Here is a 14,609-nt window from a genome sequence, read left to right as displayed (position 1 = left end):
ATTATCATGTTTAGAGACTTAGAATATATTTTAAAAACAAAATTTGTGCATATTAAAAATACAGTGTTAGAAATCAGAAATACATGAGCTAGGATTAATAGTAGATTAAACATTGCAGAAGAAAAAAGGTTAGTGAACAGAGACTATCCAAAAATTAATACAAGTTGAAAAAAAAAAAAACTAAAAGAAAATAACATTGGAGAACGTGGAATAGGTTCAAGTGGCTTCATATATGTGAAAATGGAGTCCTAAAGGAATGTATGGCAGAAAACAATATTTGAAGAACTAATAACTGAAACAATATGAAATTTGGTGAAAATTATAATTTGAGTTTGCCAACAAAATCCAAGTACGAGAATAATGAAGAAAATTACACCAAGGTATATGTATCCAAATTGCTTAAAACAAGTTATAAAGAATACTGAAGAATCTGGGAGGACAAAGTGAGTGGTACACTTTATGTATACAGCACATTTTAAGAATGAGAATAGACTTTTCACCTGAAATAATTCAGGGCAAAAAATAATGGCTCAGGATTTTTAAGGGACTGAAAGAAAAAAAATTGTCAACTTAGAATTCTACAGTTAGCAAACATTCATTTCAAATATGAAGGAGAAACAAAGACTTTCTCAGACTATAGTAGGTGAGGTTAGTCATCCCCAGAAGATCTGCACTGTAAGAAATGCTAAAGGAAGTTATTCAGTCATTTGGGAACCAATACCAGGTGGAAATCTGGATATACAAAAGAAATGAAGAGCCATGGAAATACCATGTGGATAGCTACAAAAGCCTTGTTTTCTTTATTAATTAAGTCATATCAAGAGCTAATTGAAAATTTAAAGCAGAAAAACAAAAAAAAAACCATACAGTGTGAAGATATGGTAAAGAAAATAATGCCCCCATCCACTGCAAGGATGTCAAGGCCCTCAGCACAGCCATCTATGAACACATTAAGCTGCATAGATAGCAAAGGGGAATTTGCAGATGTAATTAAGATCATAGACAGTGAAATGGAAAAGTATTCTGTATAATGCAATCAGTGAGCCCTTAAAAACAGGCAACTCCAACTTAAGAAGTCAGGAAATGCAGCAGAGGGAAAAGTCAGAAATATTCAAAGACTGAGAAGAATTTAAGGCACTGTTGTTGAAAGAAGTCCAGAGGCCTCTGAAAGCTAAGTGCAGCCTCATCCACTCATCCACATGATAACCAGCAAGGAAACAGGACTCCCATTCTACAGTGGAAGAGGAAGAGTTCTTCCAATAACCTAAGTTATATTAGAAGAACTTCTTCCCCAGAGCCTACAGCAAGGAACACAATCTCGCCAACACCTTGATTTTCTAAAAATTATAAAATTAATTATAACATTATTATATTTTTATAATACCCTGAGCAGATTCCAGCTGAGACTACTTAGATTTCTGACCTATAGAAACTGGGAAATAATATATTTGTGTTATGTTTGTATATTTCAAGCCACCAAATTTGTGGTAATTTATTACAATAGAAATGGAAAACTAATGCAGGGCTTATAATTTATATGGAAATAAAATATTTGATGACAACAGCACAAAGAATGGAATAGAGTATTGTTATTCAATATGTGAAATAGTATAATCACTTGAAATATGATTGTGAAAATCAACTACTAAAATAATCTAACAATGAATTTAATTAATGCGCTAAAATGGAAAATCAATTGTTTTATTAAAAATACTCTCAGAGTTCCTGTTGTGGCTCAGTGGTTAATGAACCCAACTAGTATCCATGAGGATATGGATTTGATCCCTGGCCTCACTCCGTGGGTTAAGAATCTGGCCAGGTTATGAGCTGTGGTGTAGATGGCAAACTCAGTTTAGATCCCATGTTGTAGTGGCTATGGTGAAGGCCAGAAACTGCAGCTCCATTTCGACCCTAGGAACATCTATATGCTGCGAGAGCAGCCCTAAAAAGACAAAAAAACAAAACAAACCAACAAAAAACCTCTCAAATCTAAGTAAGGCAGAAATAGAAGAAAAAGAGAACAACAAATCAATAAGAAAAAACAGGAAACAAATAGCAAAATGTAAATCCAACTAAACCAATAAGTTCTTTAATGTAAATTGCGTGAACATTCCAATAAAAAGGTACGAACTATTAAAATTAATACATAAAAACAAAAATACCCAATGATACACTGTCCTTGAGAAACAATTAGATTAAGTTAAAATGGAGGCAAAATATATACCATGCAAATACCTACTTAAAGAAAGCTGGGTTAGGAGTTCCCATCATGGCTCAGCGGTAATGAACCCAACCAGTATCCATGAGGATGCAGGTTTGGTACCTGGCCTGGCACAGTGGGTTAAGGATTGGCATTGCTGTGAGCTGTAGTATAGGTTGCAGATGCTGCTTGGATCCAGTGTTCCTGTGGCTGTGGCAGAGGCCAGCAGCTACAGCTCGGATTCAACCCATAGCCTGGGAACTTCCATATGCTACTGGTGCAGCCCTAAAAAGACAAAAAAAAAAAAATGATGTTAGTTGTGGGTTTGTCATATATGGCTTTTATTATATGAGGTAGATTCCCTCTATGCTGACTTTTTGGAGAATTTTTATCAGAAATGGGTGTTTGGAGTTCCCGTCATGGCGCAGTGGTTAACGAATCCAACTAGGAACCATGAGGTTGTGGGTTCGGTCCCTGCCCTTGCTCAGTGGGTTAACGATCCGGCGTTGCCTTGAGCTGTGGTGTAGGTTGCAGATGTGGCTCGGATCCCGCGTTGCTGTGGCTCTGGCGTAGGCTGGTGGCTACAGCTCTGGTTCGACCCCTAGCCTGGGAACCTCCATATGCCGCGGGAGCGGCCCAAGAAATAGCAAAAAGACAAAAAAAAAAAAAGAAATGGGTGTTGAATTTTGTTAAAAGCTTTATTGGCATCTATTGAGATGATCATATGGTTTTAATTTTTCAGTTTGCTGATGTGGTGTATCACACTGATTGATTTGCAGACACTGAAGAATCCTTGCATCCTTGGGATGAATCCCATTTGATCATGGTATATAATTCTTTTAATATATTTTTCCAAAGAAGACATGTGGATTTCCTAATATTTTTCCAAAGAAGACATGCAGATTGCCAGGAGGCACATGAAAAAATGCTCAACATTACTAATTATTAGAGAAATGCTAATCAAAATTACAATGAGGAACCATTTCACACCAATCAGAATGACCATCATTAACAAGTCTACAAATGATAAATGCTGGAAAGGGTGTGGAGAAAAGGGCACCTTCCTACACTCTTGGTTGGAGTGTAAATTGGTACAACCACTATGGAAAACAGTATGTAGGTACCTCAGAAAACTAAATATAGAACCAAAATATGACCTAGCAATTCCACTCCTGGTCATATATCTGGACAAAACTTTCATTGAAAAAGATTCATGCACCCCTATGTTTATAGCAGCACTATTCACAATAGCCAAGACATGGAAACAATGTAAATGTCCATTGACAGCTGAATGGAATAAGATGTGGTACATATATACAATGGAATACTACTCAGCCATAAAAAGGACAAAATAATGCCATTTGTAGCAACATGGACACAACTGGAAACTCTCGAATTAAGTGCAGTAAGTCAGAAAGAGAAAGGCAAGTACCATATGATATTACATGTGGAATCTAAAATATGGCACAAATGAATCTATCTACAAAACAGAAACAGGCTCACAGACATAGAAAAAAGATTTGCAGTTGCCAAGGGGATGGGGAAGGAATGGGATGGATAGGGATTTTGGGGTTGGTAGGTACAAACTATTATATTTAGAAAGGATAAGCAATGAGGCCCTACTGTATGGTGCAGGTAACTATATCCAGTCTCTTGAGATAGACCATGATGTAAGATAATATGAGAAAAAGAATGGATAGATAGACAGACACACATAGTGACTGGGTCACTATACTGAACATCAGAAATTGACACAACACTGTAAATCAACTATACTCTGATAAAATAAATAATGACAATGAATCTGTTTCTTTGAAAGACCAATATAAATGATAAAACTCTGGCCACACTGATCAGAAAATAGGGAGTAAAGGACAGCAAAAACCTAACAGACCAAGAGGGCAAGAGAGAGTAGGAGAATGAGAGAGTGAGAGTGAGAGAAACAGAGACAGGAGGAATACACATTACTCAAACTGGAAGTGAGAAAATCAACATGATAAGGTATTAGCATTCCAAGGTATTAGCAGGATTAGAAGGAAATGTTGTAAATAATTTTATGCCAACAAAGTCAGCAACACAGATGAAATGTACATATTAATTTCAAGTTTTAAACTCGCAATTTCATGTAAGAAATAGATGACTTTCTGCCATCTATTTAAAGACTATTAAAAGACTGAAATAGTCCTTTAAAATCTTCTCACAATGTACACTCTAGACTCAGTTATAATGATGAATTCTACTAAATATTAAAAAAAAAAATCCAAAACTAAGCACTACATTTCCCAATATAAAAAAGGGAGTTATGTTCATCTCATTCAATGTGGGCATTAACACTTAGATACCAATATCAGACAAAGGCAAAATAAAAGAAAAAAGCTGCAGACCACTACACAGATGCAAAATTTCTCAAAATTTTAGGAAATTAAATCCAACAATATATTAAAGAATAAGACATCATAGCCAAATAGGAATAAAAGGTTGGTTAACATTAAACAATTAGATAATACATTCCAGTAAATCAATTGGTTAACAAAGGTAAATCACATTATAATCTCAGCAGATTTGAAGAGAAGTATTCGAAAAATCCAAAATTGATTCTTAAGATTTCTTTACTAATCTAGGAAAAGACTATTTGATAAAGTCCCCAATAAAGAACATCTCCAAAAAGCCTACAGAAAATAACATACATGATTAAAAGAATAAATATTTGCCTCCCCAAAGATTAGGGTCAAGGCAAGGGTGGTCACTAGTATCACATTTATTCAACATTTTACTGGATCTTCTAGTCAGTATAGTAAGGCGGGGAGTGGAAAAAAGGCAGACATCTAGATTAAAAAGGAAGAAGTAAAACTGTCTAATTCACTGGTTATTATGTATGTAGAGAATCCCACAGACTCTAATAACATAAGCTACCATAACTAATAAGTAAATTTCATGTTTCAGAATATAATGTAAATATACAAAGACTGTGAAAAACAAGCGACAAAAATTAGAAATTAAAATTTAAAAATAATGTGGTTTACAATAACATCAAAATACATATACAAATACAATTTTTAGAAATAAATTTGAAGAAAGACTTATGGTTCCTCACAAGACTTCAGTATTCTGATGACAGAAACTAAAGAATACCAAAATATAGACCTACTCTTCATGGAATTATGGCTGTGTATGTGTGAGCAGGCACACAAGTATGCATGTGAAAACTGATAGGTTGGCTCTAAAGTTAATATGGAAATGAAAAGACCATAGAATATTTTATTATGAGACTACCCTTTTATAAAAAGAAGAGCGAAGCTGGATGACTTAACAAAATATTTTATTCCAATTTATTATAAAGCTACAGAAATCAAGACAGTTTGATATTGGTATGGACAACCAGATCGGTGGAACTGAATAAAGTCCTGAAATATGTATATTATTAATTTATTTTGAATCATACAAAGGCAAATCAGCTAATAAAGTAAAGCCTCTCAACCAATGATGCATTAAATCTAAAGGGCTCATAGATATAAATGTAAAGCCAAAAATTATAAAACTTCTAAAAGATTAGGAAAATCTTACTGTATAGTGGTCCCTCCTTATGTGCATCATGGGGGTTGTGGGGGGGCAGTGGTTCCAGGAGCACATACCACCCCACAAGACAACCAAAATCCAAGGACGATTAAGTCCCTTACATAAAATGACTTCTGCAGTAACAGCAAATACAGGCCACCCCTCCCTATCAACAGGTTTCACATCTGCAGATAAGGCGGGCCAACCACATGTAGGTTAGACAATGATTCCTTAGATTTTACATACACTGGCATGATTGAAAGAAGGAGGGAAGGAAGGAAGGAAGGGAAAGGAAGGAAGAGGAAGGGAGGGAAGGATAAAGAAAATTGGACTTCATCAAAATAAATTTTGCTCCTTAAAAGTCAGTGTGAAAATAATGAAAAGACAAGTCACAAATTGGGTGAAAATATTTCCAAAGCACCTATATGATGAAGGAATTGTATGTAAAATTGTACATAAAAATATGTAATTTCAAAATCTCAGTAATAAGGAGTCAGTTAAAAAAAAAGAGAGAGATTTGAAAAAAGACTTAGCCAAAAAAAAAGAAGATAAAAGAGTAAACAAGGATTTGAAAAGATACTCAACATCCATAGCCATTAGAGAAATGGAAATTAATCTTCCGTTGAACCCCCTAAGCCTTTATTAGAAGTCTAAACATAAATGTCTGACCATATCAAGGCCTTAATAAGGATGTGGAGCAAGTGGAATCCCTATACACTGAATGGAAATGTAAAATAATACAACCATTTTGGAAAACAATTTGGTGGCTTTGTTTTGTTTGGTTTTGTTTTATTAAAAACTGAAGAAATCATTCCAAAAGTCATAGACTGTCTTCTATATACAAAACTAAGATATTCCTTGAGTCTATACAATATTACCTTTGTTCTTGAATCATTAATGGTCTAGCCTGTGAGATAATTTCACACATCGATGTATAATTTCAAGTCAGTGTGAAAGGGGCACAGACGGAAATATTTTATAGCTCTATAGATCTATAGATGTTTTATAGATGGAGATGTTTTATAGCTCTGCTAGAAAAGTTCTAAAATATCTCTGGGGATTCTTGGATGTCTGTCAAAAACTTTCAGCCAAATAAAGACTTTGGAATTTACGATGAACCAGAAACTCCCCCTAGCAATCTCCCAGGCGTTTTCTGCGCTGATAGTTTGCATCTGCATTAACCAATTTGTTAAACCTGCTTTGATTACTTAAGATAACATAAGCTCTTAATTACTGAGAGCCTCTTTGAGATTCCTCACTCATACCTTGGTGGTTCAAGCAGAAGACCCAGCAACAGTCTTGTGTGGGAAAGGCCCTTGGAAATCTTGCACATAGTATTTTCTCTTGACAGCCTGATGCATGCTTGCCTTCCTTTACTCTTGCTACACCATATATTTTTCTTTAAAATAAAACCTGTACGTGAGCATACTCCGTGGAATCTGGTGAGTCATTTTCAACATCTGAACTTGAGAGAATTTTATAGAGATGAAACCAGAGTTACGAAATATCATGGAGGAGGGGACCTCATGTAATAAGGCAGGTGAAATTGAAACGGTTTGATAGAAATGATGCTTGAACTAAAAAGTCTTTTAGGCAACTGGAAATCAGTCAGGTTAAAAGACAAAGACAGAGACAGAGAGGACAGTTTAGATAGAAAATTTTCACTCTTTCATCCTAGTAAAACTGACTATGTCTGCATAAAGAAAAAAATTATACTGTATTTAAAAATGTATTTGCATTAATACAAAGAACGGTACCTATATGACCAAGAGGGGAGTGCAATCTAGGAGACAGATAAATTCAGACTGGGGCTCTGATTCAAACAATGAGAAAATTGTCTCCTTTTTAAATCAGAATTTGAAAATAATATGTTATAAAATAAAAACATACATCTCTATAGCCTTTAAAATATGGCAATATTCCCCTTTAAATATACTTAGGAATTTCTGGGTAGAAGAGAAATACATGTTGAAGAAAAGGTAACAAACTATATTAATTATTTACACCAATTAATTATGTTGAGGAGAAAGACAAAGGTGTGCCTAGATCTTTGCAGGTGATCCATCAATCTATCTAATTTTCTATCACTGGAAAATTGCCAAAATAATGGTTGCATAAGTATTAAGGAGAATATATATATTTTATACATATATATATAATATATATATTCTTTATACTCTCATATATATATGTATGTGTGTGTATGTGTGTGTATATATATATATATATTCCTTATATTCCCAGACTGCTAATCTTTAAAATCTAATGGGATAATTCAGAAGAAAAAATATTTAATAAAATTAGAAAATGTTGTGGTTAATAAATGCTTACTTATTGACCCTTTAGTGAAAGGGTAGTAGTAAATTACAATTCGTTGTGTAGTAAATTACAAATTCCCTCATAATTTGCTGTAACCAAACTGACTTAAACTATATCTCTGCATGGTTGATTCAATTATGTTATTGATATTCAAGAAGCTAATTTTATGTCTTCTATGCTTTTAGATATGTTTTGCATCATATAATATTCCATAAAAGTTAAGGAGAAAAATTCTGACTTTTCATTTTTTATGAAAATATTTTTCCTAATTTTCTTAACTTTAAGAAATAGCTAGAAATAGCTAGGAATACAAAATCACTGCCTGAGGGTCACTGCAGTAACAAAGTGCACTATACATTCAGATAACTACTTGCACAAATGTCTCTGGTCATTGTCATCACTGTTGATTTTAATGTTCGAAGGAAGACTAAGGACACAATTGCTTTAAAATTATACTACTATGTGTTTTTCATTCACTCTCAATTGTTCCTGCTTCCATTATCCCAAGTTTGAACCAGCAGTTAGCAAATCATTCTTCACGAATTTACAAAAGATTCAGAAAATTATGAATCATTACACCTTAAAAGAACATTTTATAAAAATAACCCTCTGTTGGCTATATTTTAAATTTAAAAGTTATTTTCAGGTCTTTCATCACTTTCCGAGTAGTTTTGGTGAGCATTTTATTTAAGAAAGGGCTAAGAATCTGATGGTGGGAGGCTAGGTATGGCTTAAAACAAGAGAAGTAATTTTCATCTTTAATGTTTTAAAGAACATACTCATAATTTGTGTACAAATGTGTATGTGGGTATGTGTGTATGTTTGTAGTATATCTGACAAAAGGAGTTCAAAATGTATGGAAAAAGGTGGCCAGCAAATTCAAAAAATATATAATAAAAATGAAATAAGATATAATAATAAAAGAAAGGCAGCCACTGAGAGGTTAATGAAAATAAAAGTTTAGGCATTTGGAAGACCAGTAAACAACCAGTAGAAACACATATAAATATGTGGAAAAATACTGGAGAAATATCTGAAGTACCTCAATATTGGTAGTTGAGAGAAGACAGTGATTGGAAATTGAATATTGAAGTTGTGTGGCAATAATTCTCTCGAATTATCAATCAGACACACCTGTAAATTAATCCACATCCTCATCCATTTTGATTCATTTTTTCCAGGTTCAGCATAAAACACATCCTCTTTATGTCCAAGTTAACGTTTCCTTACAAATGTACTAATGTGCCAGTTACTTCCTCTAGTCCTTAACTCAACTTTATAATGTTTTCCACAAGCTGAGGTAATAAGTGCTGTACCTACAATACCTTTCTTCTTCAGTGAATGTATATGGACATTTATTCTTTAAGTCATTGCACTCTAGGTGTTACCTAGGCCATGCAAATGATATTGTTCACCCTAATGCCTCTCGTACCCTCAGAATTGCCCAATTTGCCAGATACATTTCACTTCCCTTCTTATTGGTCACTTTTACTTGCATTTACAATACTGGAAGCCTAGAACCCACATTAGAAATTACTCCCTGATTGCTCTTGCCTATGTGACACACTTGTAAACATCATGGCTTTCTTTCAAACACTACCTGATTATATACCTTCTTCTTCATTTCTTTGCCTATTAGCAGTGGCCTTATTTATCTCTGACTTGAACTTGTTCCCACTCCTTGCTTCTATCCTTCTCTCTCTAGGTACCATGCTCCTCAATGATAGCTCGTCTTTGTCTCCCAGAAATAAGTCCATAGTTCTCCACGAGCCAGCCCCTCCTGCTTTGCAGCTGCATCTCATGTAATTCCTAAACCAACAAATACAACCATCACTCCCTCTGAAAATATCATATTCCAGTAGGAGTTAAATTACTGGATCTTTTTTCATATCCTAAACTCTTTTTGCTTCTGCAGATGCTGTTCCATCTCTCTGTCTGCAATATATTTCCCTTTTCTTTATTCTACAAATCATAGTTTTTAATCAATAGATTTATCCCAAATACCAAGTCTCTTCTTCAGCCACATTAGGTGCTCCTTTTTATTATAAAATAGACTGTGAATATCTATAAAAATCACACTTATTAATTACATGCTTTTGTACTCAGCTATTCCATAAACAATAAGGGATTTTAGTAAAGTTGATTATTGTAAGTTACTTGAGATAAAACTATAAGTCTTTTGAGGGAAAGAGTGCTCTATTAGGCCTGTTAGTATTCTGAGCATAACACAGTGTGAAAAATACAGCCAGCACTTCTCACCTACTTATTGAATAAATATATGTGTGATATAAAATAATATTGAAACTCTGTCAAAAATCTTTAGTTGAATTCCCAATATACTGATAAGGTAAGAAAAACTCTATAAGAAATGATCACCATCAGAGGAAAGTGGAATTCTAAGATGTCTGAGGCACAGTCGTGGAAGTAATTTCAGACATACTCCTAAGTCAGACAGTATTTAAATTGCTTAAGAAGGAAAAAGCCACTGTTCTGGCATTTGTCTTCTTTTCTGTGATAATAAATGACCGTAAAATTTCAGGGCTTAGGAGTTCCCACTGTGGCACAGCAGACACGAATCCGACTAAGAGCCTTGAGGTTGCGGGTTTGATCCCTGGCCTCGCTCAGTGGGTTAAGGATCTGGCGTTGCCATGAGCTGTGGGGTAGGTCACAGACATGGCTTGAATCCAGCGTTGCTGTGGCTCTGGCGTAGCCCAGCAGCAATAGCTCCTATTCGACCCCTAGACTGGGAACCTCCATATGCCGCAGGTATGGCCCTAAAAAGACAACGACAAAAAGAAAAAACAAAATTTCAGGGCTTAAAAAAGGGTTTTACTTCTTATTTATGTTATGTGTTTGCACCTGCAGATCAACTGAGACTCTGGTCCATGTGTCATCGCCCTGATGCTCAAGGGAAAGAAGTCTGTCTTAGGATCATACAGGCTTCATGGCAGCAGCAAAGCACAAGAGAAGTAACATGTGATTCTTCTTGAAGCTTGATTTCACCCATAGTATATATTATGTTTTCTTATATGCCAATGGCCAGAGGAAATCACATCTCCAATTGGTGGGGATACATAATCCTCCCACTGGAAACACTGCATTTCAAGTGGTAATGAGCAGTGATGCATAACCCGTTAAGGGGGGCGGAGATAGATATTTGTGTAAAAATTATACAAGGCATTGAGAAATATCGAAGGAAAGTCATAGAGGGAGTTAAGAAAAAGAGATCCTTAACATTTAGTATCACTGATGCTATAGAGGAAACTAACAAGGGTATCTTTCAAGTAATTGCTGAAAAAATAGACTATGTATTGGAAGAAAGGAAATGTGAGGGAAAAGCTTCAAAAAGCAAACAATAGACAAAGGAGAATAGCTTCTTTCAGAGCCGGGATTTGGCAAGAAAACAGAGAATGTGAAGAAACAGTTGACTGGAATATTTGATTGGGACTTCAATACACTTTGAGGTGGAAGGAGTTGAAAGAGGTCCAAGATAAAGTCCACATTAGTAAGACTAAACAGTAGTAGCAAATAAGAGAGAGGGGTGCACTATAAAAAGGGGGAGAAAAGTATATAAGTTAAATATTGTACTTGAAGTAAAATAAGATCATGTGAATAAAAGCAGTGATTTTATTTTGCTAAAAATAAAATTATTTTATTTTTTAAAACTAAGGTCAACTTTTACAACCTCAGAGTTTTCATTAAGCCATCTTCAAGAGGTTTTGTAAGAGAGAAATAACAAAGGCTACTTTTAGAGAGAGTTCAAGACTTAAAAAGTGCTGGTAAGCAGGGCAAGAGTCAATAAGGCTGTAGCAGAATGATTTTTCTGACCAAAGTAAAGCCAAAATGTGAGAAAAAAAGCACACGTGTCTGGTGGCATTAGTCAATGCATCCCCTTGACAGGGTCCAACTGCATCATCCAGAAGGGGAATAAATCAATGGTTGATTTTGCGAACACTGCTATTTTGAAGAAAATTGGTTAGCAATGCTAAGGTGTGAGAGTTTGTGACCATACCAGGGAAATGTGACTAATAAGCTGAACTGGAGATAAAGCAGTGTTCAAGTAAAGAAGGTCAGATTAGGATGTGTAGTTGCTTAGGATGTACAGTTGGAGGAAAAGTGGGACGTGGAAAGAGGCTTCTTTGCTTTGAGGAAGGCCAGTTAGCTTCAGTCACAACAGGGCATTAAATATTTGATGGCTACGAGTTGCATAAAAGAACACATTCCAGAGTTTAGCCCCTTAAGAACCTTGAAATAGTAAGTATAAATATGGAAGTAAATATTTTAGTGTGAATGCAGACCATGATGGACTTGTAGATTCAAACTTCGTTAATTGAGCACATTCATACCCAAATAATCCTTCCTTGGAAGTAAATGTAATCACATTTAAACACTCATAGATGATCCAGTGTGGAAGTAGATTAGCACATGCTACAAATGTATTAGAGTAGAAATTACAAAAGAAGGATGGATAATAAAAGCTTAATATTCTACGTCTGCCAGATGGCATTTCCTTTTTAATATCAGACTCGAATATTTTTAATGTTTTCCAAATATATGCATAATTTTACATACATATATATAACATATAGTAAGTGTATATATCTACTTGGTATAAATTTATTTCTTTTTTAAAAAAACTTTACGTGTGTTAAGAAATATTATACTCCCATTTTCATAACAGCATACTGAGCACAAGGCCTTGCCCATGATAAAATGCACATATATTTCCTACCTTAAATTCTTTTGGAAACAAAACAACATGGACAATTGATAATAACTAAGAAACTAAATAGCCACTGTAAGTTACCTTTGTTTATTTTATATATTAGAGAAAGATATTAGAGTTGTCTATAGCTATAGATAGGAAAATAGATATAGCTATTTAGATATAGATACATAGTACTTGTGTCCATAATTGCACCTATTCTTCATGCACTAAAGCATTTCTCTTGTCTTGAAGGAAAAAAATCTCCACTGACTATGGAACTGTTAGTAAATACCAGACTCTGCACACAGAAGAATTTCTCAGAAAAATCTTCTCTCAGAAGACCTGACAGTTTGGCTTCTTCCCCCATGAACAAGTGCAATTTCTACCAGCCTGCCTAGTTTATACTGCTCTGTTCCATTATATTTTCCACAAAAACCAATTAATTATTGACTTAAACAAGGAGAGAAAAAAATTCTCAGTGATTTAATATTCTCTTTCTGCATGGACTTTGTGGTTAAACTAACTCTGCTCCAGGAAAGGAAAAATCAAATAATTCTTGATCTATATGATGTTCCTTGTGCTGTTCTTCAGTCTCTTCAAGAAACTGCAGCCATTGCTCCTGGTGGGAGGGGCTCAAGATATGGAAAAAGATACTGATTTTTTTCCCTGCCCCAGCCCTAGCACATAGAAAATGCACAGCTTTCTATTTAAATTCATATTTTGCTTAATCCAAAAAGAAAAAAAAGTTACATTCTGCTTAAAGAATCCTGTGATTATAGTTATTTCATTTCTAACTTATTTTAAAACAGAAAAAAAAGTACATCTGTACAGTATTACTACTAGGTTTCCATATGGCTGCAGCATGGGTTACTCATGGCTGAATGCTTGGAGAAGATGGCTGGTGATCACACAAGTCATCCCATGCCATAAAAAAGTGGTTTTGATTTTGTATTGAAGATAATGGGACACATTGACAATTTCAAAGTTTGAAAGCCTTGGTGGATAGAAAATTGGAATTGTGAGATTGAGAGTAAACAACTCATAGCTATTCAAGAAAAATCTAAGAAAACAATTAGAAAGGACAGCATTCTTATGGAGAGTATGACAGAGAAAATGAGTATATTTGATAGATGTAAAGAAATAAAGTGCGGAGTTACCATCGTGGCTCAGTGGTTAACAAACCCTGCTAGTATCTATGAGGACGTGGGTTCAATCCCTGTGCTTGCTCAGTGGGTTAAGGATCTGGCACTGCTATGAGCCGTGGTGTAGGTTGCAATCATGGCTCAGATCCCACCTTGCTGTGGCACAGGCTAGCTGCTGTGGCTCCAATTAGACCCCTAGCCTGTGAACCTCCACATGCCTTGGGTGTGTTGGGTGCAGCCCTTAAAATACAAAAGAGAAAAAAAAAAAAGGAAATACAATGGTCCGACTAGGAACCATGAGGTTGCGTGTTCGATCCTGGCCTTGCTCAGTGGGTTAAGGATCCTGCGTTGCTGTGAGCTATGATATAGGTTGCAGAGATCGCTTGGGTCCCCTAGCCTGAGAACCTACATGTGCTGGAGTGTGGCCCTAAATAGCAAAAAAGACAAAAAAAAAAAAAAAGGTCATTTCGGTAATACAATAGATTACCAAAGTATAGATAACTTGGATATGCTTAATTTATCTTATGGCTTCATAGAATATCATATTAATCCAGGCAGGAAATATCATAAAAGGATCCAAGTTTGCAGAAAGAGATGTCATCTTGAGGTCATAAGCTTAGTGTTAGCATCCACGAATTGGATCCAAATGGTAGCAATATATTCAATTATTAAATTTGGGAAAACC

The 14,609-nt window shown here is 35.1% G+C and overlaps 1 protein-coding gene across 3 annotated transcripts in view; it reads right to left on the bottom strand.

Annotated features, from left to right (window-relative positions):
- Nucleotides 1-14,609, bottom strand: part of NCAM2 (neural cell adhesion molecule 2) — a 494,205-nt gene that overhangs the window by 182,349 nt on the left and 297,247 nt on the right. The gene's annotated exons all lie outside the window — the stretch shown is intronic.

The sequence above is a fragment of the Phacochoerus africanus genome, chromosome 1 (genome assembly GCF_016906955.1).
Source record: "Phacochoerus africanus isolate WHEZ1 chromosome 1, ROS_Pafr_v1, whole genome shotgun sequence".
Lineage (NCBI taxonomy): Eukaryota > Metazoa > Chordata > Mammalia > Artiodactyla > Suidae > Phacochoerus > Phacochoerus africanus.
The sequence above is the reverse complement of the archived record's forward strand: the minus strand, read 5'-3'. Positions and strand labels throughout refer to the sequence as shown.